At 42.2% G+C, this 26,954-nt stretch overlaps 1 long non-coding RNA gene across 1 annotated transcript; it reads left to right on the top strand.

The window, feature by feature from the left end:
* The first annotated feature begins 1,871 nt into the window (after positions 1-1,871).
* LOC120438096 lies at positions 1,872-5,380 on the top strand. The gene is made up of 3 exons (XR_005611665.1): positions 1,872-1,998; positions 4,195-4,326; positions 4,411-5,380. It is a non-coding gene; the product is annotated as an uncharacterized LOC120438096 (long non-coding RNA).
* The last annotated feature ends 21,574 nt before the right edge of the window (positions 5,381-26,954 follow it).

Below are 26,954 nucleotides of genomic sequence, written 5' to 3'. Positions count from 1 at the left end.
GGCCACTTTGCTCTACTCTAGATTTGTGTGACCATGATGCATTTTGGCAAATTCACAGCTGAATCCACAATAAATGTGTTCTCAAGTACATATTTTTCTGTTGTTGTTGTCAAAGAACAAAATGAGAATGAAATATTGATTTTAACACGACCCATAAACAGCATGAGCTTAGCAGCATTAGCTTATCAGAGTTTCAAGTATTTAAGCTGCCATTTCCAAATATTAACTGCTCCTGTCTGCCTCTTTGTCACACACACGGACTGAAACGATTCACAGCCTTGTTTCTTTCGCAGGTTGAAAACATGTGTTGTCTATCTAAATCTGTTTATCCTTCTGTCAGTGTCACTGACTGTCATTGTGACTGTGGGGGTCATTGTGACATACAGCATGGGGGGAACACACATTTAACATGGCTGACACTTTATTAGGTACACAGTAGCCACTATCTCAGGTACAGTACACCTGTCACCTAATAAAGTGGCGGGTCACTTGTTTATGAGCCATCTCCCTTCAGTTTTTTTTAGCCAACTTGTTTGCCTCCAACTTTTTATTAGCAGCAGCGAGCCACAGACCGAGTCCGGCAGCAGCAACAATTCCATCACAACTTCTGCAGAAATGACATTGTCTAGTTTCTTTGAGTTATTTTATTTCCATATAGAACAGACTGGATGTTATCAGAACACAGGAACCACATGAGCTCGTGCATTAAAACATGTTAGTGGATTATCCACCAATAAATGAGTAGATTTTGGATGTGTTAACAGATGACAGATTAGACAGAAGTCTGTAATCCTTAATCCAAATCCTTCATCTGTGAACAACCAACAGCAGCAATACCATCCAGTAACAATTCGAAAAGCCACCAATCCTGACATATACACACCGTCCAATCAGCTCGTCTCTCATCAACCAAACACTCTCTCAGCATCTGCACCTGTGCTTTGCTCCCACCTGTCACGTCAGGTGTGTTTATGTCCACAAAACAGAATGAGCTCTATTGCTGACAATAAGTGACGTATAAACAGAGTGAGCATATCTGAGGCCACGGAGAAAAAAGAGGTGCACAAACACTGACTTTGAGTCACAAACACATTTATACTTGCATTATAAATGCAATCCATTATTATTATTATTACTTGGTTTGTCTTCACAGAGAAAAACACACTTCCTGCTGCTTATGTTTCACAATAAAAGCCTCGATAAGAAACAGAAAAGTTGTAAAATAAAAAATTGGTTGAATTGGGGGAAATGTCTGAATAGTATTAAACTAAGAGTGTATAACTTGTATAAGGAGTATTTAGTAAATGTGAATGTGACGTTTCCATGGTGATGAAGCACCTTCAACACACAGTCATACCTGAAATTACGTCGCTGAGCATCTAATCCTGTTTCACTGACAGGCTTCTGGACTCTTCCAGAGAAGCTATCAGGATCACTGCCCTCCAGTGGTCACTGTCAGTAAGTACAACTCAACACATACAATAATACTGACATTAGGACACATTCACTGTAGCGTTTCAGCACTAATGTTCATCAGTGTGATAATAACGCTCTATATGTGAACACAGATATTATTAAACTGATAGAAACACTGACACTGTCAGCAGAGAGATATTGGCTGATGAGTGCTTAGTGCAACACCACAGTGTAAACTGCAATGCATTCTTTGTTTCTAAAGATGAAACAGAAATCAACTCTTAATGGATCGCTTGCTGATTTTGTTGATCCCGAAAGTCCCCAAATACCACTCTCTGGGTGTTTTCTTCCTTATTAAAGTTTCACTTCTCTTTCCTGAACTTAGTGTCAGATGACTGCCTGTGTGTGTGAAACTCCAAGTGAAGGCAATGCAATGTCATAGTTCCTGGCTAACATCAGCTGTGTGCATTTTAGTTTTAGCAGAAACAGTAGAAATCTGCTGCTCCATAGTTCGCGGTAACAGGGTCACATCTGGACCAACGGGACCAACCATTAAACACTCGTCTGCTCAACTTTCCATGTGTGAGTATAATTCAGGAATATAAGAAGCAGTATGGTTGTTTCTGATGTCATGTTAGAGGCAATTTGCTCATTTATTTTAAAATTGTCTTTAGAAGTTTGCTTCTGTAAAGAGCTGACAATTTCTCCAGAACTTCAATCAAAAATAAATTGTGAGACATACATTTGTGTCCCTGCAATACAATCAACTGGTTAGATTTTTGTGCAGGAATAAGAAAAATGGTGAAGTAAACTGTAACTTTCCGAGGAGTGAAAATATGTGCATTACTTTTATTTTTACTGGCCATTGCATTGCATTCGAATGCACAAGTGTAACCTGCATACAGGACAGAAACAACAGCAATTATTCTATTAACACATAACAGACTCTTTGAAAACATCTTGTTAAGTTATATGACAGTGCATTTCAGGTCATTTCACAGAATTGTATATTTTATATAATATATAATAATATAATATTATTATTATTATATAATTATATAATATTTTTAAAAGTTCAGACACAGCCACTAGAAGTTGCTGCATTCAGCTGACTGCCAGCTGACTGTCATCTGACAGTCAGCCGCTGAGAGTCCCCCCTCCTTCCGTTGGGCCATATCTACCTTTTACTATAAACACACCGCTTTCACTCAATTACAGAATATCACCAAGAGATGGCACTTTCTCAAAAAAAAACAAAAACTTGGATGGTTAGTTATAGTTGATTTCCTCAGTATCATTGTATGGATTTTGCCTAATAATATAAAGTACATTAATGCCACTGATTTGATTTGGTGCTATTTAAATAAAATTGAAATGAACTGAACTTCATATTATTTTTATAGCTTTGGTTTTTACAATTAAAATGTAAAAAGACTTCAACTTTATTTTTAAAAATGTAAAATAAATGTATAAAAACGTCAAGTCAGGTCGACCATTCAGACGTTTTATATTGCAAATCACCCAAATCATTTCCAGTAAAAAGTTGTTCATTCATCCATTTCAATCTAATCTAATAATTAGATACAATTAGATACCAAAGTCTGTTTCATTCTTTAATCTGCTTAAAGAATTCTAAATTCCAACAATCCCCATGTTGTGTGGAAAGGTGTCAACTGAGAGGCACCTACCAGTAGTCCTTACTGACGCCAAAGGTGGTCAGATACTTTACTTTGCCAAGGCAGTTTTAAGTTTCTAGCACAGGGTTGTGCCTCTAGGGCAGTTTGTAGATGAGGGTAGTAGCTTTTTAGGTTGATAGTTTGAATTCCATTTTAAGGGCTTTATTTGTGGATTGATTTAAAATTTCTTCTTTTCAGTTTTTATTATCCATCCATCCTTTCGCTTCCACTTATCCTTTTTCAGGGTTGCAGGGCCGCTGGAGCCTATCCCAGCTGTCTTAGGGCGAGAGCCGTGGTACAACTTGGACAGGTCGCCAGTCTGTCTGAGGGCTGACACACAGAGACAGACAACCATTCACACTCACATTCACTCACATTCACTCCTGCATTCACAGCTATGGGTTTCCAATTAACCTTTCCCCACTAAGTGCATGTCTTTGGACTGTGGGAGGAAGACAGAGCACCCGGGGAGAACCCATGCAAACATGGGGAGAACATGCAAACTCCACACAGAACTCAATCACAGGATTGATTGACTGATCACAGCTACAAATGGGATGGAACTATTTCTTGCACTGACACTGGCAGATACATAGACAGTTTTCCTTTGGATCTAAAAGTTTCAAATTAGTTGATTCTCCTGTCTCTTCCTCTACATGTTTAACTGCAAAACAAAACAAAACAAAATAATAACAACAACAAAACTTCAACCTTTATTTTCTACAATGCACAGAAGATAAAAAAAAGCTTCTTAGAAACGGATTGTTAGAAAGTATACCATCATATAATTTTGATATTGTTCATATTTGTTGAATTGACTGAATATTAATGGACTAAATCTTCCACCAAAAGTGAAGTAATGTGTGTCAGTAAATGAATCATGTATGCAGGGTTGGGCAGGGCTTTGTGATTCCATCTAAAGGACTGATAGTAGAAGTAGAGCAGCTGATGGCAGCTTCCTCTGCCTCACACTGCTGTCTGACTGCATTCAGCTGACACTGAGATGAAGCAGGAAAGAAGCAGCTGATATTTGAACAGCACACATGATGGAAAGGAGGATTTCAGTTGATGTGCACATGAATGATTTGTGTTTCCTCTGCAGGTGAAGGTAGAAAGTGTGTGTGAGCTGATGTGAATTCAGCAGCATGGGTCAGAGTGTAAGCAAGGAGGAGGGAGTCCCTCCCTCTGAAACCACTCTGTGTGGGGAACATGAGAGCCAGACCAAAGCTCAGAGGTGAGATGACCATCTCTAACTGTCCATGACTCTTCTCCATGTCACAGCTCAGCACTCACATCACTGCTCCATCATTATTCACAGGAACCCACCTGGACCTCCACCCAGCTCTGTGTCCTTACAGAGTGACCAATCTAGAAGTCTTGGTCCTGACTTTAAATCAGGTGTGTGTCGTCCTGCAGAGAGGTAATGTATGTGTAAACGTTGTTGTGACTCAGTGTTTGTGAATAAATCCTCCATCATGTTTAATGTCAGCTCAGCTTTGTTTCACACACATTTCTATCTTCATATGTGAAGCGGTGTGTGTTGGAGTGTATCCACAAACACAGCAGTCAGAGTTTAAAGAGTGGATGTTGTAGGAGGTGGTTCTGTTGTGAAGAGGCTGAGTGTCTGTAGGACTCCAGCTGCTCCAGCAGGGGTCTCCTTTGTGCTTCAAACAAACCCAGTGTAGGGAGGAACTTGACTGTTTGATGTTTCATGTGTGAACTGGTTCATAGGGCATTCATACCACAACAGACTGCTTTAAAAATCAGAATAATAATTTTAAAATAATAAAATCCATAAATTACAATAATACAATTTAGCTTATGCTAAATCCATCCATCCTCTTCCATCTATCCGTGAAGCTGTTGTAGCAACAGTTTAGATGGCATACTGAAGGGAGACAAGATTCCCAAAGGATCATACTGTGATCTGACCACAGACAAAATGCCCCATTCTGGTTGTTGAATGGTCCTGCAGGGACGTTCTGAACTGGAACTTCTGTTTCATAGAAACCGTCTGTTTCTATGCACCACTGTAAACCCAGTGCTCTCTCAACTGGAAGTTGAACTGTGTCCAAATCCAGATCCTTAATTTCCTTTGCTCTTCTTTCCCTGGGATTGACATGAGCACTGTGCGACTGTTGCTGATCCATTTTGAAAGCTTAAATCCTCCTTTAGCGCAGCTAAAGGCTAGCTTCGCAATAACAGAAGTTTGACTTGACTGACGCGGGAATGTTCTCAGGTAGCCTAGCGTTTGGCAAGGAGGCTGCAGCGCTGCATTATGGGATCTGTAGTTTGTGTGTTATTAGCGCCTTATATTGCCGGACCATGCATAAAAATAATAATAAATATATATAAAATGATCTCGCGGGCCGGATATAAATGTACACTGGGCTGGATGTGGCCCGCGGGCCTTGACTTTGACACATGTGACATAGACTAACCTAGACTAAAACTCAACTTAATCCTAACCAATAATAACAACACAAGAACTTAACATCATTCCAGAACTTAACATCATATCACATAAGAAATCAAAAATATAAAATAAACTCAAGATGTTGGGTCACAGACCCAGCTCCCTGACACAGAGGCCGGAGCAAAATCATACACCACTCCCTCAGGTGGGAGTGGCTGCCGCCCGGTTCTTTCCTGCACCCAGGTAGGTCCCCAAGGTTATGCCAGTCAGTACGCAACTGAGCTCCGCACCCGTCCTAAGCACTCTGGTGGGAGCGGTTGTCGCTCTGCAGGCGCCTGCACCAGCTCATGTTTCCATTGGAGGTTCAAGAGAATCACCGCCACCACGACAGCCTCTTATTCAGCTCCCTGTCCAGTTAGCAGCTCAGCTCCCTGTCCAGTTCGCAGCTCAGCTCCCTGTCCAGTTAGCAGCTCAGCTCCCTGTCCAGTTAGCAGCTCATTCTGTATCTGCTGCTGGATGGCCGGGTGTGCCAGCCTGGTACCCCGCAGCATCCCCGCTGCTTCACGCCACGTCAGCTGGAGGGCCCAAGGAGCCCGTCCAGCCCCACGCCTCGTCAGCTGGAGGGCCCGAGGAGCCCATCCAGCCCCACGCCTCGTCAGCTGGAGGGCCCGAGGAGCCCGTCCAGCCCCACGCCACGTCAGCTGGAGGGCCCGCACTGCAATGCCGCTGCCTTCCGCGCAGCCGGCCACCTGAACTCATAAACTGCAGGCTGTTATGTTGCCGACCTCCGGGCCGGCCCCCTGATGGAAGACTGTATGAGCTGTTGTGCCCTCGACCTCCGGGTCGGCCCCCTGACCTATGTTTGGGCTGTTGTCATGTGCTCCTGTGTTTCCTGTTGGCTGTTTTTTGTTTCCTGTTCTGGGCCCTCCGTCCTGGTCCCCCGCCGCCTGCCCGGGCTCGGTGGTCCGTTTTTTTGGTCTGGGGCTGTCTGGAGCCAGCCCTTTGAGGGGGGGTGGTGTCATGGTCCTGGTTCGTGCGACCCAGTGTTTTGAGTTTTAGTTTATTTTGATGTGTATTGTTTAGGTTCATTAAGTATGCTAGCTCATTTGTTATTATATTAACCTTGTGTTAAGTCTCCCTGGTTCATGTATCATGTCTGCGTGGTTATGTTTAGTTCATGTCGTGTCTAATCTCCATGTTTCCTGTTTTACTTTGAAAGTCTGTATTCTATGTCAGTGTATTCAGTTTCACTTCTCCTGTCCTGTCGTTAGGTTCATGTGTGTCAGCTGTGTTCCCATGTGTGGCCACTTCCCCTGATCATCCCTAATGTGTATTTAGTCTCTGTGTTTCATGCAGTTTTCCTTCAGGACAAGCTGGCTATTAACATCACTGCCTATTAACACTTTCCCCCTCTGATTCTTCTTTTTTTTCTTCCTTTTCACTTTTTTGCAAGAATTTATTTTTATAGTAGCTCAATGCATTCAGTTTCATATATTGTTATTATTTATTATTATTCTTTATTTGTACCTTTATCATTAAGTATCTATAAATAGTATGTTTGTCTTTTTTCCCCCTTAAAACAGGAAATTAGACTTTTCCCATTTTAGTCTCGGAAACACAATTTTTAAAAATATTTTTAATACTTTTAAACATTATTTTAATATCCTTTTTTAAAATTTTTATTTTTCCTAAATGGTATTTAGTGTCACAGTCATTAACATATAACATACCTTTTGTGTGTTTGTGTGTGTTTAAGATGTGACCTCAGGAAGACTCCCCAAAGCTGGTGCCAGGAGTCTAGCAGTCCATCTAAACAAAAGGCTCTTATGTTTAACCAGATACAGAGTAGGTGTCCTCCTATACCATAAAACAATAAGACAAGGCACGGCCTCTCCCATGCTCCCAGGATGTGGGTGTGAAAGCCAGAGTGCTCTGGAATGCACACGTGTGTCTGCAGACTACTAAGGATCAAACCTCTATTAATCTACAACTAATTATAAAACTCTAAGCATATATGAGTAGATATTTCTAAGCATAAATGACAATCAACAATACAAAACCTAACATCCGTGTTCTGTGCCCTCCACTCCCGTGTCTCAGCACTCCCCATGCTTTGCTGCTGTCTGACTTCCCACACTTCTCCTGGGGAAACAATAGAAGCAGCCGTCAAGACAAGATACAACTGCTGGCATACACACACTCAATTTCAATTCAATTCAATTCAATTCAATTCAATCCAATTCAATTTTATTTATATAGTGCCAAATCACAACAAAAGTCGCCTCAAGGCGCGTCATAGGTACAGAGAAAAACCCAACAATCATATGACTCCCTTTGAGTAAGCGCTTTGGCGTCAGTGGGAAGGAAAAACTCCCTTTTAACAGGAAGAAACCTCTGGCAGAACCAGGCTCAGGGAGGGGCGGGGCCATCTACTGCGACCAGTTGGGGTGAAAGAAGGAAAACAGGATAAAGACATGCTGTGGAAGAGATACAGAGGTTAATAACAGATATGATTCGATGCAGAGAGGTCTATTAACACATAGTGAGTGAGAATAGTTTCCTGATAACATTTACATTTACAATGATTGATTACACAGCAATAGAGAGTAGACTTTATCAAAGTAGATGTCTTTCTGAAAGCGCTGTAACTAAGTTTAAGAATATAATCCACCCACTGTTATCATCTTCAATGCCCTGTACCAACACAGAGCAGGGCAGCTACCTGAACGCTACTCCAACAGAGGTCGATTATCTTGTTAATAATTTTACCTCCTCACTACGTACGACTCTGGATACTATAGCTCCTGTGAAAACTAAGGTCTCAAATCAGAAATATCTGACTCTGTGGTATAATTCTCAAACACGTAGCCTAAAGCAGATAACTCGTAAACTGGAGAGGAAATGGCGTGTCACAAATCTAGAGGATCATCATTTAGCCTGGAGAAATAGTTTGCTGCTTTATAAGAAAGCCCTCCGCAAAGCCAGAACATCTTACTATTCGTCACTGATTGAAGAAAATAAGAACAACCCTAGGTTTCTCTTCAGCACTGTAGCCAGGCTGACAAAAAGTCAGAGCTCTACTGAGCCAACCATCCCTTTAACGTTAACTAGTAATGACTTCATGAACATCTTCAGAAATAAAATTTTTATTATTAGAGAAAAAATTACCAATAATCATCCCACAGATGTAATATTATCTACAGCTACTTTTAGTACCATTGATGTTAAGTTAGACTCTTTTTCTCCAATTGATCTTTCTGAGTTAACTTCAATAATTACTTCCTCCAAACCATCAACGTGTCTTTTAGACCCCATTCATACAAAACTGCTCAAAGAAGTCCTGCCATTAATTAATGCTTCAATCTTAAATATGATCAACCTATCTCTAATAATCGGCTATATACCACAGGCCTTCAAGCTGGCTGTAGTTAAACCTTTACTTAAAAAGCAATCTCTAGCTTTAGTGAAGGTTACAAATGATATTCTTAAGGCCTCTGACAGTGGACTCATCTCTGTGCTTGTCCTGCTAGACCTCAGTGCAGCGTTCGATACTGTTGATCATAATATCCTATTAGAGCGATTGGAACATGCTGTAGGTATTACAGGTACTGCACTGCAGTGGTTTGTATCATATCTATCTAATAGACTCCAATTTGTTCAAGTAAATGAAGATAGTGTTCCACAGGGTTCAGTGCTAGGACCAATTCTATTTACATTATACATGCTTCCCCTAGGCAGCATCATTAGAAGACATAGCATACATTTTCACTGCTATGCTGATGACACGCAGCTCTATCTGTCCATGAAGCCAGGTAACACACATCAATTAGTTAAACTGCAGGAATGTCTTAAAGACATAAAGACCTGGATGGCCGCTAACTTCCTGCTTCTTAATTCAGATAAAACTGAGGTTATTATACTCGGCCCTGAAAATCTTAGAAATATGGTATCTAAGCAGATCCTTACTCTGGATGGCATTACCTTGGCCTCCAGTAATGCTGTGAGGAACCTTGGAGTCATTTTTGACCAGGACATGTCCTTCAACGCACATATTAAACAAATATGTAAGACTGCTTTCTTCCATTTGCGCAACATCTCTAAAATTAGAAATATCCTGTCTCAGAGTGATGCTGAAAAACTAGTTCATGCATTTATTACTTCCAGGCTGGACTACTGTAATTCGTTATTATCAGGATGTCCTAAAAACTCACTGAAAAGTCTTCAGCTAATCCAAAATGCTGCAGCAAGAGTACTGACAGGGACTAGGAAGAGAGAGCAGATTTCTCCTGTTTTGGCTTCCCTTCATTGGCTTCCTGTTAAATCCAGAATTGAATTCAAAATCCTGCTCCTCACATACAAGGTCTTAAATAATCAGGCCCCATCTTATCTTAATGACCTTGTAGTACCATATCACCCTATTAGAGCACTTCGCTCTCGCTCTGCAGGCCTACTTGCTGTTCCTAGAGTATTTAAAAGTAGAATGGGAGGCAGTGCCTTCAGTTTTCAGGCCCCTCTTCTGTGGAACCAGCTTCCAGTTTGGATTCGGGAGACAGACACTATCTCTACTTTCAAGATTAGACATAAAACTTTCCCACCAGTTTATACCAACCGCCAAAGTCTGTGATCCAAATCTGTAGTCCAAAGTAAAAACTCAACAATGCACTCAAACCGTATGGAGCGTCTGCCATCAAACTTCCCATTCAACTCCCTGACCTGAAAATGATTGCGAGTTTTGGTCCTTAAAACCTCCAGCCAAATTAGCCAAATTAGTCCAGGTGCAGCCTGTCAATGATGAGGCGGCGACTCCGCCCAGGGGTGGAATCACAAGCACTGTGGAAAAAGACGGCACTCACCCTGACTGTGATGGACCGAGCAGTGAAAGAAACTTAAGCACAGGTTAAAGTCAAAAAAATGATTTTTTTATTTAACCCAAAAAACATAAGTGGTTAAATTATGCAAAAAGAATCAAAATCTTGGGCCCATAAAAGAGGTCAAAATAACAGAACTCTACTCAAAGTTGACAACACTACTGATAACTCAAACAAACTGACCTAACTTAACGAGACAAAGGGGAAACTTAAATAGTGGCTGATCAGCCCACAAAAAACAGGAGAAGGGGTAAAATACACAAAACCTAACTAAACCAAACATAATGAACTCCAATTCCCCCCCATGGTCCCGAGTTATGGAATGAACCAATTAGCAGTCTTCCATCAAAGCTCACTCCGCCCCTTTTCCACCTCTTGGCTCCTCAATCAAGGGACTGGAGCAGCTGCAACTAAGGTAACTCAGAAAACAAAAAGATTAATCATACATAACAGTGTAAACTAAAATGTGCGCACTTATTTTAGAATGCAGTGTTATGTGGATATGTGAATTAACTCTAAACCAAAACCAGTTATTTGTTGTCCTGTAAATTAATTCCTATATTTAAAGAAAGACAAATGTGAATGCAATGTAACTTTTAAGCTTCTACACCAACATGGTGGCTATTACCACTGTGTGGCTGTAAGTGCAGCCATCACACTGACCATGACATTTGGATGTGTAATAATCCTGAAACATAGTGAAAAACCTTCTAAACATCATGTAGATTAGATAAACTATGGTAACTATGAGTAAACAAAAAGTGTATGTGCTTTATCAGAGGAACTAAAATAGTTTCATGACAAGCATTTTGCTCAATATGTTGAGAAACTGGTCAAGGGAAAGTAGTTGTCCTAGTTTTAGGACACTAGAGTGTAATGTTAACTGGCAAGACATTAGCTTGTAACATTATGTTGTTTTTTTAGCCATCTCTTGTCAGCTGTCCAGAGAGGTTGCATGTCTGATACGGTCCATGAAGGAAACAAACACAGTATATGTTTCACCATTTTCTGAAGGCATAGAAACATCACATGCAAGAAAAGAATATCTAGCATAAGCTGATCTTACTGGATCTTTATCCTGTGCTTGAACTAATTCATGGTTCCTCCACAGAATGGACCAGGAGAGCTCAGAGGTTCCCAGTGGTCAGTCTGCCCAGCAGCATCAAACACAGCTGGACTCCATATTTATGGTCTGTACATGTACAACAAATATTGTTACATCTATTCTGTTCACAGTCATCTCCATGCTGCTCTTTGTAGACCAGTGGATTGTCAGTGTGTCCAACATGGATCTGATGTTTGGCTCCATGATTTCAGTCTGATTGGCTCATTCATAATTATTCTGTTCCAGCTGCTGGAGGACAACATCATCACTTTTGTGAAGAACGAGCTGAAGAAGATCCAGAAGCTTCTGAGTCCAGATGACCAAGAATACCTAGATTGTCAGAGGGAAGAAGAACAGATTTTTCAAGGTGAGGATGATGAGCAGTGGATGAGCAGCAGAGAAGCATTTGTGAAGATCACGATGAACTTCCTAAGGAGAATGAAGCAGGAGGAGGTGGCAGAGCATCTGCAGAGCAGTAAGATGATTTCTCTACAGATTTAGGATGCTTGATGAATGAAACATTTTTTTGATGTCTTAGGAGATGGAGAAACATTTCATTACTTAAGGAACCGAAATCGTTATGTAAACTTGGTAAATCATCCACTGACATTTTGTATTGTTTATTTACTTAGAACATATTGCTGCAGTTTGTCAGTGTAAACTCAAATCTGGTTTGAAGAAGAAGTTCCATTGTGTGTTTGAGGGCATCGCTAAAGCAGGAAACCCAACCCTTCTGAATCAGATCTACACAGAGCTCTACATCACAGAGGGAGGGACTGCAGAGGTCAATGATGAACATGAGGTCAGACAGATTGAAACAGCATCCAGGAAACCAGACAGACCAGAAACAACAATCAGACAAGAAGACATCTTTAAAGCCTCACCTGGAAGAGATGAACCAATCAGAACAGTGCTGACAAAGGGAGTGGCTGGCATTGGGAAAACAGTCTTAACACAGAAATACAGCCTGGACTGGGCTGAAGGCAAAGCCAACCAGGACATCCAGTTCATATTTCCATTCACTTTTAGAGAGCTGAATGTGCTGAAAGAGGAAAAGTTCAGTTTGGTGGAACTTGTTCATCATTTCTTTAGAGAAATCAGAGAAGCAGGAATCTGCAGCTTTGAAGACTTCCAGGTTGTGTTCATCTTTGATGGTCTGGATGAGTGTCGACTTCCTCTGGACTTCCACAAAACTACAATCCTAACTGACCCTAGAAAGTCCACCTCAGTGGATGTGCTGCTGATAAACCTCATCAGGGGGAAACTGCTTCCCTCTGCTCGCCTCTGGATAACCACACGACCTGCAGCAGCCAATCAGATCCCTCCTGACTGTGTGTGCATGGTGACTGAGGTCAGAGGGTTCAATGACCCACAGAAGGAGGAGTACTTCAGGAAGAGATTCAGAAATGTGGAGCAGGCCAACAGGATAATCTCCCACATCAAGACATCACGAAGCATTCACATCATGTGCCACATCCCAGTCTTCTGCTGGATCACTGCTACAGTCCTCGAGGGCGTCCTGGAGCCCAGAGAGAGAGGACGGCTGCCCAAGACCCTGACTGAGATGTATATCCTCTTCCTGGTGGTTCAGGCCAAAGTGAAGAAGGTCAAGTATGATGGAGGAGCTGAGACAGATCCACACTGGAGTCCAGAGAGCAGGAAGATGATTGAGTCTCTGGGAAAACTGGCTTTTGAGCAGCTGCAGAAAGGAAACCTGATCTTCTATGAATCAGACCTGTCAGACTGTGACATCGATATCAGAGAAGCCTCAGTGTACTCAGGAGTGTTCACACAGATCTTTAAAGAGGAGAGAGGACTGTACCAGGACAAGGTATTCTGCTTCATCCATCTGAGCATTCAGGAGTTTCTTGCCGCTCTTCATGTCCATCTGACCTTTATCAACTCTGGACTCAATCTGCTGCAAGAACAACAAACAACCTTCCAGAAGACTGAAAGAAGAGTATCTACAGTGAAGTATTTCTATGAGAATGCTGTGAACAAGGCCTTACAGAGTCCAAATGGACACCTGGACTTGTTCCTACGCTTTCTCTTGGGTCTTTTACAGCAACCCAATCAGAGTCTTCTACGAGGCCTACTGACACAGACAGGAAAGACATCAATGATAAATCAGGAAACAGTCCAGTACATCAAAAGGAAGATCGGTGAGAATCTGTCTGCAGAGAAAAGCATCAATCTTTTCTATTGTCTGAATGAACTGAATGATGTTTCTCTAGTGGAGGAGATCCAACAGTCCCTGAGATCAGGAAGTCTTTCTGTAGATGAACTGTCTCCTTCTCAGTGGTCAGCTCTGGTCTTCATCTTACTGTCATCAGAAAAAGATCTGGATGTGTTTCACCTGAAGAAATACTCTGCTTCAGAGGAGGCTCTTCTGAGGCTGCTGCCAGTGGTCAAAGCCTCCAACAAAGCTGTGTAAGTAGACATCTGCTCACCCCTTTAATTTTTTAAAAACAGTATAAAAAATAGTTTGCTCCTTTACATGAAAAAAGCCCCCCCAGATAGCTAGAACATGTCACTGTTCATCACTGATTAAAGAAAATAAGAACAAGGCCTTCTCCAAAACGCAGCTCAATTCTTGTCCAAGCCACCTTTGTCTACTAAAATGCTGTCAAACCTAAAATGAGGACCTGGCCCCAGCTAATGAAACAGCTTTAGTGAAGGTTACAAATGATCTGAGTCCTCAGCACACATATGAGGTTACGCTTAGTACTTTCCTTTTTGCATAAAGTTAGGATTGCATCAGAATAGAATAGAATAGCTCTTTATTGTCACTGTTACAAGAACAATGAAACACAGTTTGGCGTCTGTCCGTTGTTTGTAATACACAATAACGTAAGTATCTACACAATAACATTTACATTTACCGAAGAAAGATTTCTCCAACAGTTGATTCTGTTCATCTGGACGTAGCGTTTTCAGTGGGTGAAACATTTCGTCACTCATCCAAGTGACTTCTTTAGTCTCAGCTGACTGCAGGTTTTCCCAACCTTATAAACAGTACATTTGCATAATGACTGAAACCAGCCCACTGAAGGAACAATGGGCTGGGAGGTCAGTTCCTTAATCATAATTATGCAAATTCTCATGACCATTGATCAACAGATGGTGAAAGATGTACACTTAGGCCCCCTTCTCAATTCAGAGATGGTCTTTCCCTTTTCACATAAATGGTCTCCTTGACTCCGCGCTCAAACCAGCGTTCCTCCCTGTCCAGGATGTGTACATCCTCGTCATTGAAAGAGTGTCCACTGCCCTGTAGGTGTAAATAGACTGCAGAGTCCTGGCTTGACGAGGTAGCTCTTCTGTGTTGTGCCATCCGCTTACCCAGAGGTTGTTTGGTTTTCCCCCAATGTATAAATCCTGGCAATCCTTCTGGCACTAAACAGCGTACACTATGTTACTCTGTTTGTGTCGGGAGACACGATCCTTGGGGTGGACCAATTTTCAGATGATTGAGCATGCATGAAGACCAAGAAAGATATATATATATATATATATTAGGGGTGCAACAATACTCGTATTGTCTACGTCTACGTCTAATCAAGTATGATTTTTGTTCCACTTCTCACGTGTACACAACTTTGTATTGGCCGTACACATGGAATTCCAATAATCATCCAATCCACCATTTTCAACCTCTCACTGCTACAGTTTGTAGTACCATGCTTTAAGTCAACCACCACCGTTCCAGTGCCCAAGAAGAACACAGTGAGCTGCTTGAATGACTACTGTCCAGTTGCTTTAACACCCATAATCACCAAATGTTTTGAGAAACTGGACAGTAGTAACACCTATGTGAGAATGCTGTTCGTGAACTTTAGCTCTGCATTCAATACAGTTCAACGCCACAAACTGGTTAATTAACTAAGCAACTTAGGACTCAAAGCTCATTGTGCACTTGGATGCTGGACTTCCTAAGCAACAGACCTCAGAATGTCAGAATGGGAGAGCACACCTCCTTCACTCTGAATGTAGGCGTCCCACAGGGGTGTGTCCTCAGCAGTGTTGGGCAAGTTACTTTAAAAAAGGCCATTTTTAACTACTTTTGATTTTCCCTCTACATTTCACCTTTAAAAACTATTTACTTTGCCTTGTTTGGTATCATCCTTTTCAGCACAACCTCACCTGTCTGAGTCTGCAAACTATTTACAGAACAATCAGCTGTTCTTCAATAAGATGCCACACAAATTATTTGTGCCACTCCAAAAAAATAATTTCTGTCCACTATAAAGGAGAACATCACAGCATGATACCTGCAGGTCTGACAGCAGCAGGTGTATCACTCCTGTTTCTACCTGGAGACAGCAGTCGCCTCATTGTTCTGACACACAACACAAAACTATCCACAACACTACACACTAACTACACAAGACAACACATTGACTACACACTCCAAACACGCTAAACGTCACAAATCTCTCACATCTCAAAACTCGCTCTCTCTCTTTTTCTGCTGCTCTCTCTCTCTCTCTCTCTCTCTCTCTCTCTCTCTCTCTCTCTCTCTCTCTCTCTCTCTCGCCGTCACTCCTTAGACAGTAAACGTGACAAAACTATTGAGGAAAAACGCCACCTATATATTGTTTATCATGACTCTGGTTTTACATGGCCTATCAACACAATTTAAAAACTGGTATATATCACCTTGTTGCTTTAAGTGGTCATGTGATTGGCTTACCAAGACTACTTTATTCTTCCTCAGCCAAACAGCAGCACTCATGCGATTGTTTTGCCCCCTGAGCTCCTGGTGTTGTGCTAGACAGTGATCGTGTTTACTAGTGTTGGCCAAATGAAGCTTTCTGAAGCACTGAAGCTTGTATTGAAAAATGGTTTATTACGCAAAGCTTTTCAACACAGTCCTCTCTAGTGACATCTGGAGGCCAAATATATGAATAGCAACAAAATGAAACCAACTGCTTCATTATGATTGCCCACTCTACAGAGTGGAATTCTGTCTGATATTGGGCCACCGTTGTGTTGTTTTAAACGTGTATTTTTGGGGGTGAAAAAAATGTTGTTTATTTCTTTAATAAATAATTTTGACCAGTAAACTTTCCTTGTTTAAACATGCGTGGTCTTTCTTTACTTGTGACTTCTTGATGTTGGTAAATACAATAATTGAAAAATACCACGTTACATATAATATAAATATAATAATGTACAACACATTATGGAGTATGCTTCTGCTGTGAGGTCCCGCCTCCATGTACTTATGCAGTTAATCGCCGGACGGGTATATTTATAAATAATATTATATTAGGGAAATTTTCCTATACATATTTTTGACCTGGGGGTAGAATTGATTGTGAACTGGAAAGGGAAAATGCTTATGAACTTGTAAATTAAAAAACATGATACATTTAAGGTAACCCTTTTTCATTTTTATTTAAGATTTGTTCCACTGTGCGATGGCCAAACCTGTTCCTTTTCGTGGAGATAATTTCACCTGCCTTAAGGAAAATCCCTTCACATGGCACAGAAGAGGCTGCAGTGCACAGAAAATGGTAGCGATGCAGTTATACAGTCTACCTGGGCCCCACAAACTATCAGCTAAAGAGAATAAATAACTTAAATTGCTGCACATTTTGCAGACTAACAGTTTATAATTATTTAAAAAATAAAATATATCTTTTTATAACATTAAATGTAAAGAGTCAAATGGAAGTCTTTCTAAAGTTATTTAATGATATTTATATTATGAAAAGCAGATTTTTGACATTTTAAGTTTTTCCTGTTTCCAGATAAAATAAACACGCACAAAACATAAGCAAACAGCCAGAACACAAAGCTGGAAAACCCACCCGATTGACCAAAATCAACTCAAAATACTCCCAAACAACAGAACTACTTCTCGCTGGCTCCAAATCTCTAAGTAGAAATATCAGTGGTTCGCTATCTGTCACCATCAAAAGACTCCACTAATCCCGCGAATGAGTCATTGCCTTATAAACCATTGAATCAGATACCGAAGCAGTTAGGTTCTAAATGAAGCTTCGGACGTCACTGATCACGTGACCCTGGCCAAACGAATCAAGCTTCGACACAGTGCTTCTGAAGCACTGTGTTGATTTTTTTGACACACGCACCAGGGCGTCAGCTTCAAGCGGGCCATCACTAGTGATTACCATCCGCAGGAGTGCGCGCAGCTGCTTAAAGCTGTAGCGTCCAGATTACTTACAGGTTCTCCAGGTTCCTAATCTCCTCCAGGTAGGCCTTTTTGATGTTGTCAGAGATCAGACCCACAACAACAGTGTCGTCAGCAAACTTGACAATGGAGGTGGAATCTGACGTGGCTACATGCTGCTACTTGTAACGCCGTTACCTGTAACGCCATTATTCCCATCACTGCTTCTCATTGACGTTGTTATTGCCGTGTGTTCAGTTCAGCAAGCCAGCCAGTCGTATCAGTCAGTCAGCCTTCTCCTGCTGTCTTTAGTTCGTCCATTCCAATAAATACCCTTAATCCTCATCGTGAGTCCTGCGTTTGGGTCCCCTCCTTTCCACATCCACAGAGCAACCCCTGACAGAATGACAAGACCCGTGCCTTGACGACACTCTGCGGACCCAGCAGACTCCGACCTTTCTGAGCGGCAGGAGACAGTGCTCTCCCGTTGGGCGGAGGAGCTCAGGGGGAAACAGCAGCTCTTCGTGGTAAGACAGCAGGTGTTCGAGGGGACTCGCCTGGCTCTGGGCGGGCCTTGGAGACGCCGCGTTCTCCCACCTGCTGCCTCACCTGCACCGGAGCATTCACCGTGGAGAGTGGGCGTCTCTTGCCGCGCTTTGGCGACTCCTTGCTCAGACACCACCCGCCTCATTCACTGGATCTTCCACCTTGCGGGGGCTCCGCGACTTCCATCTCGGCTCAATGGAGGCTCCATCGCTTGGTGCACCTGCTGCCACAACTAAGTGGAGGCGAGGCTCACGCCGCCATCGTGCTTCCCTTTTGGAGCAGCAGCATCCGGTGGTGAGCGAAACAGACTTTGTTCCTCCTCCTAGTCTCAAAAACCAGGAGACTGTTTCAAAAACTCTAATGGCCACTGCTCGCCGTCCTCCTAAACCAAAGACTGTTTTTTGTGATTACATTCTGGACTATCCTATTAACACGCAACCTCCTGTTTTGAAAAAGACTGTTTCATCATCCCAGGCTCCCGTTAAAGACATTCAAGCCACTGAATTAGATAATTCCCCTCATCCAATCGTTATTTCCTCACCCATTGCTCAGCCTTTTCCTGCAAGCAGGGCAGCACAGATTCTGCCTTCCCCTTCACCTGTTTCACCTTCTTTTATATATATATGTTTATTTTTTATTTTTTCAGGTTGAGTGTCTGTAACCTCTCAGAGAGAAGCTGCAAAGCTCTGTCCTCAGTTTACAGCTTCCAGTCAACTGGTCTAAGAGAGCTGGACCTGAGTAACAACAACCTGCATGACTCAGGCGTGAAACTTCTTTTCGCAGGATTGAGGAGCCTACGCTGTACACTGGAAATTCTAAGGTCAGAATTCAGACTTTTCCATGGACAATCATTTAAAATCTGAATTATATTATTGCATAATCAGCTAATTCCATTGACTTGCCAAGTGACGGTTTATGTACCTCTGTGTGAAGTATACTTGACTCTAAATGATTGGGTAATGATGTTTAAGTCATTTTTTAAGCATCTGTTTTGTATGAGTGAAAATGACTTTATATTTAGCTTGACTACAAGTCTCAGTAATCAAAATAATACATTATCTGCAAAGAAGGGCTGTCTCTGGTAATATGGACCAATACAAGGCTGCGTCTTACAATGTGCACAGAAAGGCAAAGCGGAGCGATGGAGAAAAACTAGAGCTCACAGCTATTTTCAGAGCCTGTAGAAGGGACTGCGGACAATAACAGACTATAAACAACCAGCTTCTTCAATGATGAATGCCGACGCTTCACTGGCTGATGAGCTGAACACGTTTTACGCTCGCTTCGACACTGCAGCAAATAAACAACAAACAGCTGCATGCACACAAATAGCACCAGTGAAGACAACACTTTCATCATTACAGAGGATGCCGTGAGGAAAGTTTTCAGGAGAGTGAACACCAGGAAGGCAGCAGGACCAGATGCAATCCCTGGTCAGGTCCTAAGAGCCTGCGCTGACCAGCTAGCACTGGTGTTCACGGAGATCTTCAACCCCTCCCTGGCCCAAGCAGAGGTTCCCACATGCTTCAACCAGTCCATCATTTTTCCTGTTCCTAAGAAACAACCGCTTGCTTGCCACAATGATTACCGCCCAGTAGCACTGACTTCAATAGTGATGAAGTGTTTTGAGAGTCTGACAAGAGACCGCATCACTTCTTCACTTCCTGCCACCATTGACCCACTTCAGTTTGCATAACAGACTAATCATTCCATAAACGATGCCATATCTCACCTGCTCCACACATCCCTGAGTCACCTTGACACTGGCAGAGGGAATTATCTTAGGATGCTGTTCGTGGACTACACTTCAGCATTCAACACAATAATTCCCTCTAAGTTTTTCACCAAGTTGAAGGATCTAGGACTCAGCTCATCACTGTGTCAGTGGATCCTCAACTTCCTTATAGACAGAACCTAATCAGTGAGGGTGAGAAGACATGTTCTCCCCCTCTATCTCACTAAGCACTGGAGTGCCTCAGGGCTGTGTTTTAAGCCCCCTGCTGTACTCACTGTACACGTACGACTGTGTAGCCATGTCAGATTCCACCTCCATTGTCAAGTTTGCTGATGACACTATTGTTGTGAGCCTGATCTCCGACAACATTGAGAAGGCCTACCTGGAGGAGATTAGGAACCTGGAGAACTGGTGTCAGGAGAACAACCTCCTCATAAATGTCAGCAAGACTAAGAAGCTGATTGCTGACTTCAGTAAAAAAGCAGGCGAGGAATTACAAGCCCCTGATCATCAATGGCACGCCAATGGACAGAGTGGACAGCTTCTGTTACCTGGGTGTCCACATCACTCAGGACCTGTCACGGTCCTGTCACATCAACACGCTGGTTAAGAAAGCCCGCCAGCATCTCTTCTTCCTCAGAAAACTTAGGGACTTCCATCTGCCACTGAGGATGCTTAAGAACTTCTACTCCGGCACCATTGAGAACCTCCTGACAGGAAACATCTGCACCTGGTTTTGGAACAGCACCAAGCAGGACAGACGAGATCTGCAAAGAGTGGTGCACATAAACGCATAAATCAATCAGAACTTCCTGACCTGCTGTCCATCTACACCAAGCGGTGCAAGACTAAAGCCAGGAAGATTATGATGGACCTCTCCCATCCCAACAATGGACTCTTTTCACTGTTGAGGTCTGGGAAGCGCTTCCGCTCCCTTAAGGCCAAAGCAGAGAGATTGAGGAGGAGCTTCTTCCCCCAGGCAATTCGGATCCTTAACCAGGTGTAGGACTTGAGTCATATATCACGTCACTGCACACACTCAGTTTATTTGCACACTTCTTATAATTTCCCTCTTCAATCATTATTTGCACATTCTTTTTTACTGGAAATCTCTAAGTTAAAATCTGTAAAATTTTTCATAATCTGTAAATCTGTAAATTCTTTACTCTCATTTAATGGTCGAGCATTGCACAGAAATAAGCATTTCACCACATGACGTACTGTGTATGGTTGTATGTGTGACAAAAAAAACTGAATTTGAATTTGAATTTAACCTAGAATTTTAAGAAATATTTATTGGATAGGGGTCTTTTCAGTATAAAATGTCTGAAATTTAATTTTACAATAAAAAATACATAGAAAGAGCTCTCAAAATAAGGTTTTATTCTTTGATTCAAAAGATATTTACTTCAGAACCACAAGAGTCTGATTTCTGTCTGGATTCTCAAAGTTTCTAGACAGTTCATTGTTTATATATTAGTATTTAAGTCATAAAATGTTTTGCTCCCAAAAGCATCATCAAATGGAAAGTTGCGGTCAAGCTTGGAATCTGAATAATTGAAATCAGTAGATATTTAGTTTGTTTAGTTGTTTGTAATAACCACAAAAAATAACTGGCTTAATCATGCAAATCATGTAAATTCCCTGTACTTGATCCTGGGTCTTTTGACCCAGCATTTTAAGTTTTAGTTTATTTTGGATGTTTATGGTTTATTTTTAAGTTCATTCGGTTATCTAAGCTCATTTGTTTATTAGATTCCCCTTGTGTCTTCTACCCCTGTGCTTTAGTCTCCCTTTGCCCTTTATATGTTCATGCTGCATGTCTTATGTTGTCAAGTTTGTATTGTCATGTCTACTTCATGTTTCCTCTTTTATTTTGAAGGTCCATGTCCTACATCAGTGTAGTCAGCTTTGCTTCCTTTGTCTCGTTAGTGTCCGTTGTTTCCCCATGTGTTTCCACTTCCCCTAATCACCTTTGTGTGTATTTAGTCTGTGTGTTTCTGTTAATTCTTTGTCAGGTCATCTGTTGTTCACGTCATGTTCTCCACGCCATGTTTATAGGCTTCATGTTCAGGTTTTTCATGTTGTTTGTTTAGTTCTCCCAGTTTAGGTTAATGTTAGTTTTGCTTCAGTTTCCCTTGCCCTTCGTTTGTACCTTCTTTTCCAGCCTCATTAAACGGCTTGCTTTTGCTAATTCAAGTTTTGTTCCACTTTCCATTTTGTCTGCATTTGGGTCCTCTACATCACTCTATACAGTCTACCTTCGACAGACTGTGACAATATTGATGTCCAGGTTGGGTCATGGTTGGACGTCCAAATATTGGACAAAGTTCAGATGTCGTACAGATGTCCAGGATTGGTCAAGGTCAGACGACCCAATATAGAAAAGCTTTCACGTGTTAGTATGCTAAGTTTTTAGACCATTTACTTTTATTTTCAGTGTTTGGATTTGTTTTTGGAATTTGTAGCCCTTATAGCAGCCCCCCCCCCCCCCGTGTCACCTACTCCTTGTCTTGTCTTGCCTTTTGAGTAGTCAGCCTATGTCTCTGTATTTGTTTACATTTGGTCTTTGTCCAGTTTCATATGTATTTCATAGTGCGAATCTGTTTATCTTCTTAGTTTGGTGGTGGTCAGAGGGACTGGTGGTGCCAGTGTCCGGCAGCCTCGCCTCTGTCAGTGCGCCCCAGGGTGGCTGTGGCTACAATGTAGCTTGCCATCACCAGTGTGTGAATGTGTGTGTGAATGGGTGAATGACTGGATCTGTAAAGCGCTTTGGGGTCCTTAGGGACTAGTAAAGCGCTATATAAATACAGGCCATTTACCATTTTAGTTTGGACTATTTAGTTCTCTTCTTCTCTGGTCCCTATCATGTCTCCCCCTTGCTTTCTCTGTGGTCTGTCTCTGAGGTTGTATGTTCTCTGTTGGTCGTCTCAGTTGAGTCTTTTGTTCTCTTCCATTCATGGCTTGTGTTCTCGGACTCGTTCCCGTCACATTTGTGTGCGTGTGTGTCAAGTCTGGGTCTCTTTTCTGAGCTTGTTATGTTTCTTATCGTATTTTGATAGTCCCTTGTCTTGTGTGCGTTATGTTCATTTCTCCTTCCTGTCTCATCAGATAGATTCCTTTTAGCCATGTTCCTCAGGTGTGTCCTCTCGGCCCTGATTTCCTCCTGTGTATTTGTTGTCTTAGTCCCCTTCTGTTCTTTTTCACATCGTCGCAATACTTTTCTTGTGTGTGTGTGTGTGTGTGTGTGTACTCTGTTCATTCAGTTTTGAATTTAACATCACACTCTGTCAGCCACACATTAAGACATATCATCCAGTGATCAAAAACACCACAACAAAGGTTCTAAGATAGGCTAGAAAGCAAAATCATAGCTCTCCACAATAGCCTTTGTTCATTTAACCCCGGCTAAATGGAGAATTTAACTTAAATACTTTCTTACAGTCATTAGGGCTGGATTAAGTAATTCTCAAACACTGCTTAGTTATACTGCTAAACTTGGGCTGCTGATAGATGTCCCTTGTTGAAATAAACATTTGTTCTCCCCTGTTTTTCCTCATGCATTTAAATGTAACTTTCAGCAACTTTCTCCTGAAGCTTATGTTTATACTTGTCTCTATACTCTCCTGTTTGCTTGTGTTTTGTGTCTTTAACTTTTTGTCAACACCCACTCTATTAGATGACTGGCCCTCTCTGAGTCTGAGTCTGTAGATTTCTTGCTGTTAAAAAGGAGTTGTTCTGTCCTACAGTCCCCAAGCTTTGCTTTTTTGTGACTGCCTAATTGTTGGGGATTTCTCTATAATATTGTTGTACAATAAAGAAAAGAAAAGAAAAAACTAAAACACTAAATGCAATGGTGAGATAGCATATCGGTTAAAAACAGAAAAATAAACCTTCAATGACATGCTCATAAATACATTTTGTTATTTTGTGTATTGGCAGTCTGTCAGGCTGTCTGATCACAGAGGAAGGCTGTACTTCTCTGGCCTCAGCTCTGAGCTCCAACCCCTCCCATCTGAGAGAGCTGGACCTGAGCTACAATCATCCAGGAGACTCAGGCATGAAGCTGCTGTCGGCTGGACTGAAGGATCCAGGCTGGAGACTGGACACTCTCAGGTATGGAGAGAATATCTGAAAAAGCAGGAAGAGTTGCATTTTCATTTTTACTCAGTTTCTGTTTGTATCATGCAGAAGTATTATTAGCAGTCATGCATGTTTAGAGCAGATGAACATGCATTTAAACCAGTGGAAAATGTTAGTCTACCTTGATCAAGACATTAAACAAATTAATCACTAGTAAGGTTTTATAGTCAGAACTGCGGCAGACACTTACAACCACTGGGAAATGATTTTTGTAAAGCCACACTGAATATTAATCAAAGAAGATGTAACTGTAAATGTCAAAAGATACATATCTTTATCACTCTTACATCTGAGATCATAGAATCCAGCTGTAGGTGTGCTGTAACAAAGCGAGACATTTATATGTCTGGCAATGCTCCAAGGTGAGTATATCTGATTTATTAATTTTTTTAAAAACCTTGACTCCCGAATCCAAACTGTGAAGAGGGAACTCATGGCTATGCCTCCTATTATACTTTTTGAATATCTAGGAACCACAAGTAAACCTGCCATCTGAGAGCAACATGCTCTTTTTGGATGATATTATGAGGTCTTTAAGATATAATGGTGCCGGATTATTCAAAATTGTGTATGAAAGGAGAAGGGTTTTAATATTCAGTTCTGGATTTTAGATGAAGGCAATGAAAATTAGTCAATATGAGAGAAATATGCTTTCTCTTTTTAGTCCCTGTCAATATTATGAGTGCAGCATTTTGAATAAACTGATAGCTTTTTAGTGAGCTTTTAAGACTGCCAGGTAATAATGAATTACAATAGGTCAGCATAAGCAAAGAGGCCAAGACCTCCCTCTCATCAGTCTCCAGCTTATTCAATTCAAATTTAATCCAATTCAATTTTATTTGTACAGCGCCAAATCAGTTGCGTCAAGTTGCTTTATATTGTAAGGTAGACCCTACAATAATACTTACAACAATCCAACAATCATATGACCACCTATGAACAAGCACTTTCAATCAATCAATCAATCAATCAATTTATTTATAAGCACATTTAGAAACAACACAGGTTGACTAAAGTGCTGTACATACATTGTGTTTACATCAATGATGCCTGGTGTCGCGATGCTGTTGCGGTCTGCAAACACTGCTCACCAGTGCTGGAGATTATGGTTATTAAGTGCCGGCCATTCTATCTACCGAGGGAATATACAGCCATACTACTGTGCGCTGTGTACATCCCTCCCTCCTCCAATGTCAACAACAGGAGTGAGGCACTGAATGAACTGTACCAGCACATCAGTGAGCAGCAGACAGCCCATCCTGATGCTTTTATCATCTTGGCTGGGGATTTCAATCATGCAGACTTAAAGTGCGTGTTTCCAAAAATACAACAACACATAGACTTTCCAACAAGGGGAAATAACACACTGGACTTTGTTTACACCACCCAGAGAGGCGCTTACAAAGCTTTTCCCCTCCCCCACCTCGGCGCCTCAGACCATATTACTGTCATGCTAGTGCCTGCTTACAGACCGCTTGTTAAAGTCTCCAAACCGGTTCGTAAGCGGATACAGGTGTGGCCAGAAGGGTCTTCAGAGGCTTTACAGGACTGCTTTAACACCACAGACTGGAACATGTTTAAGCAGGCTGCCACCTATAACAACACCACTGACCTCCAGGAGTACGCAGAGACTGTTACTGTCTACATCAACAAGTGTATTGAGGATGTAACAGTCACGAAAACCATAACTGTCTGGGCCAATCAAAAACCATGGATGACAGGAGAGGTCTACAGGCTGCTGAAAGCTCGGAATGCTGCCTTCAGAGATGGAGACGAGGCGAGCCTGAGGACAGCTAGGGCCAACCTTTCCCGTGGCATCAGAGAGGCTAAGAGACAGTACTCCAGGAAAATATCTCATCACTTCAAAGACAGCAGAGACTCACGGAGCCTGTGGCGGGCATTCAGACCATCACAGATTACAAGCCCCACCACAGACCTGTGATAGCACTATCCCCTGCTGAACGAGCTGAACACTTTCTTTGCTCGCTTTGAAGTCCAAAACAGCACCACTGCACAGAAGACCCCACCCCCTCCTGGTGACCAGGTGATGACTCTGTCCCCGGACAGCGTGAGGAGATCCCTCAGCAGGATCAATGCACGTAAAGCTCCGGGTCCTGACAACATTCCTGGTCGTGTACTGAGAGACTGTGCAGTGGAACTCACTGATGTCTTCACAGACATCTTCAACATATCACTCATCCAAGCTGTCGTTCCCACATGTTTTAAAGCTACCATAATTATTCCGGTTCCAAAAAAGTCATCTCCCTCCTGCTTTAATGACTACCGTCCTGTTGCACTTACTCCCATCCTGATGAAGTGCTTCGAACGACTAGTCATGCAACACATCAAGACTGTCCTGCCCCTCCCTGGATCCCTTCCAGTTTGCGATCGGCCCAACCGCTCAACCGATGATGCCATCTCCACTGCACTCCACTCAGCACTCACACACCTGGACAAAAAAGACTCATATGTTCGAATGCTGTTCATAGATTTCAGTTCAGCATTCAACACTATAATCCCCCAACGGCTCACTCAAAAGCTGGTCCAGCTGGGGCTCAACACCTCACTGTGCAACTGGCTGTTGGATTTCCTCACCGGAAGACCTCAGGCAGTACGGGTCGGCAGTAATACATCCAGCACCATCATTTTAAACACGGGGGCCCCGCAGGGATGTGTGTTGAGCCCCCTCCTCTTCACTCTGCTGACCCATGACTGCACTCCATCATACAGCTCCAACCTCTTCATCAAGTTTGCGGATGACACAACGGCGGTGGGTCTCATTAGTAACAGGGATGAGACCGACTACAGAAGGGAGGTGCGACGCCTGGCCACGTGGTGTGTTGACAACAATCTCTCTCTGAATGTGGAGAAGACGAAGGAGATTGTTGTGGACTTCAGGAGAATGCACAC

The sequence above is a fragment of the Oreochromis aureus genome, linkage group 3 (assembly GCF_013358895.1).
Source record: "Oreochromis aureus strain Israel breed Guangdong linkage group 3, ZZ_aureus, whole genome shotgun sequence".
Taxonomy (NCBI): domain Eukaryota; kingdom Metazoa; phylum Chordata; class Actinopteri; order Cichliformes; family Cichlidae; genus Oreochromis; species Oreochromis aureus.
This window is presented reverse-complemented; position numbering and strand designations above follow the sequence as displayed.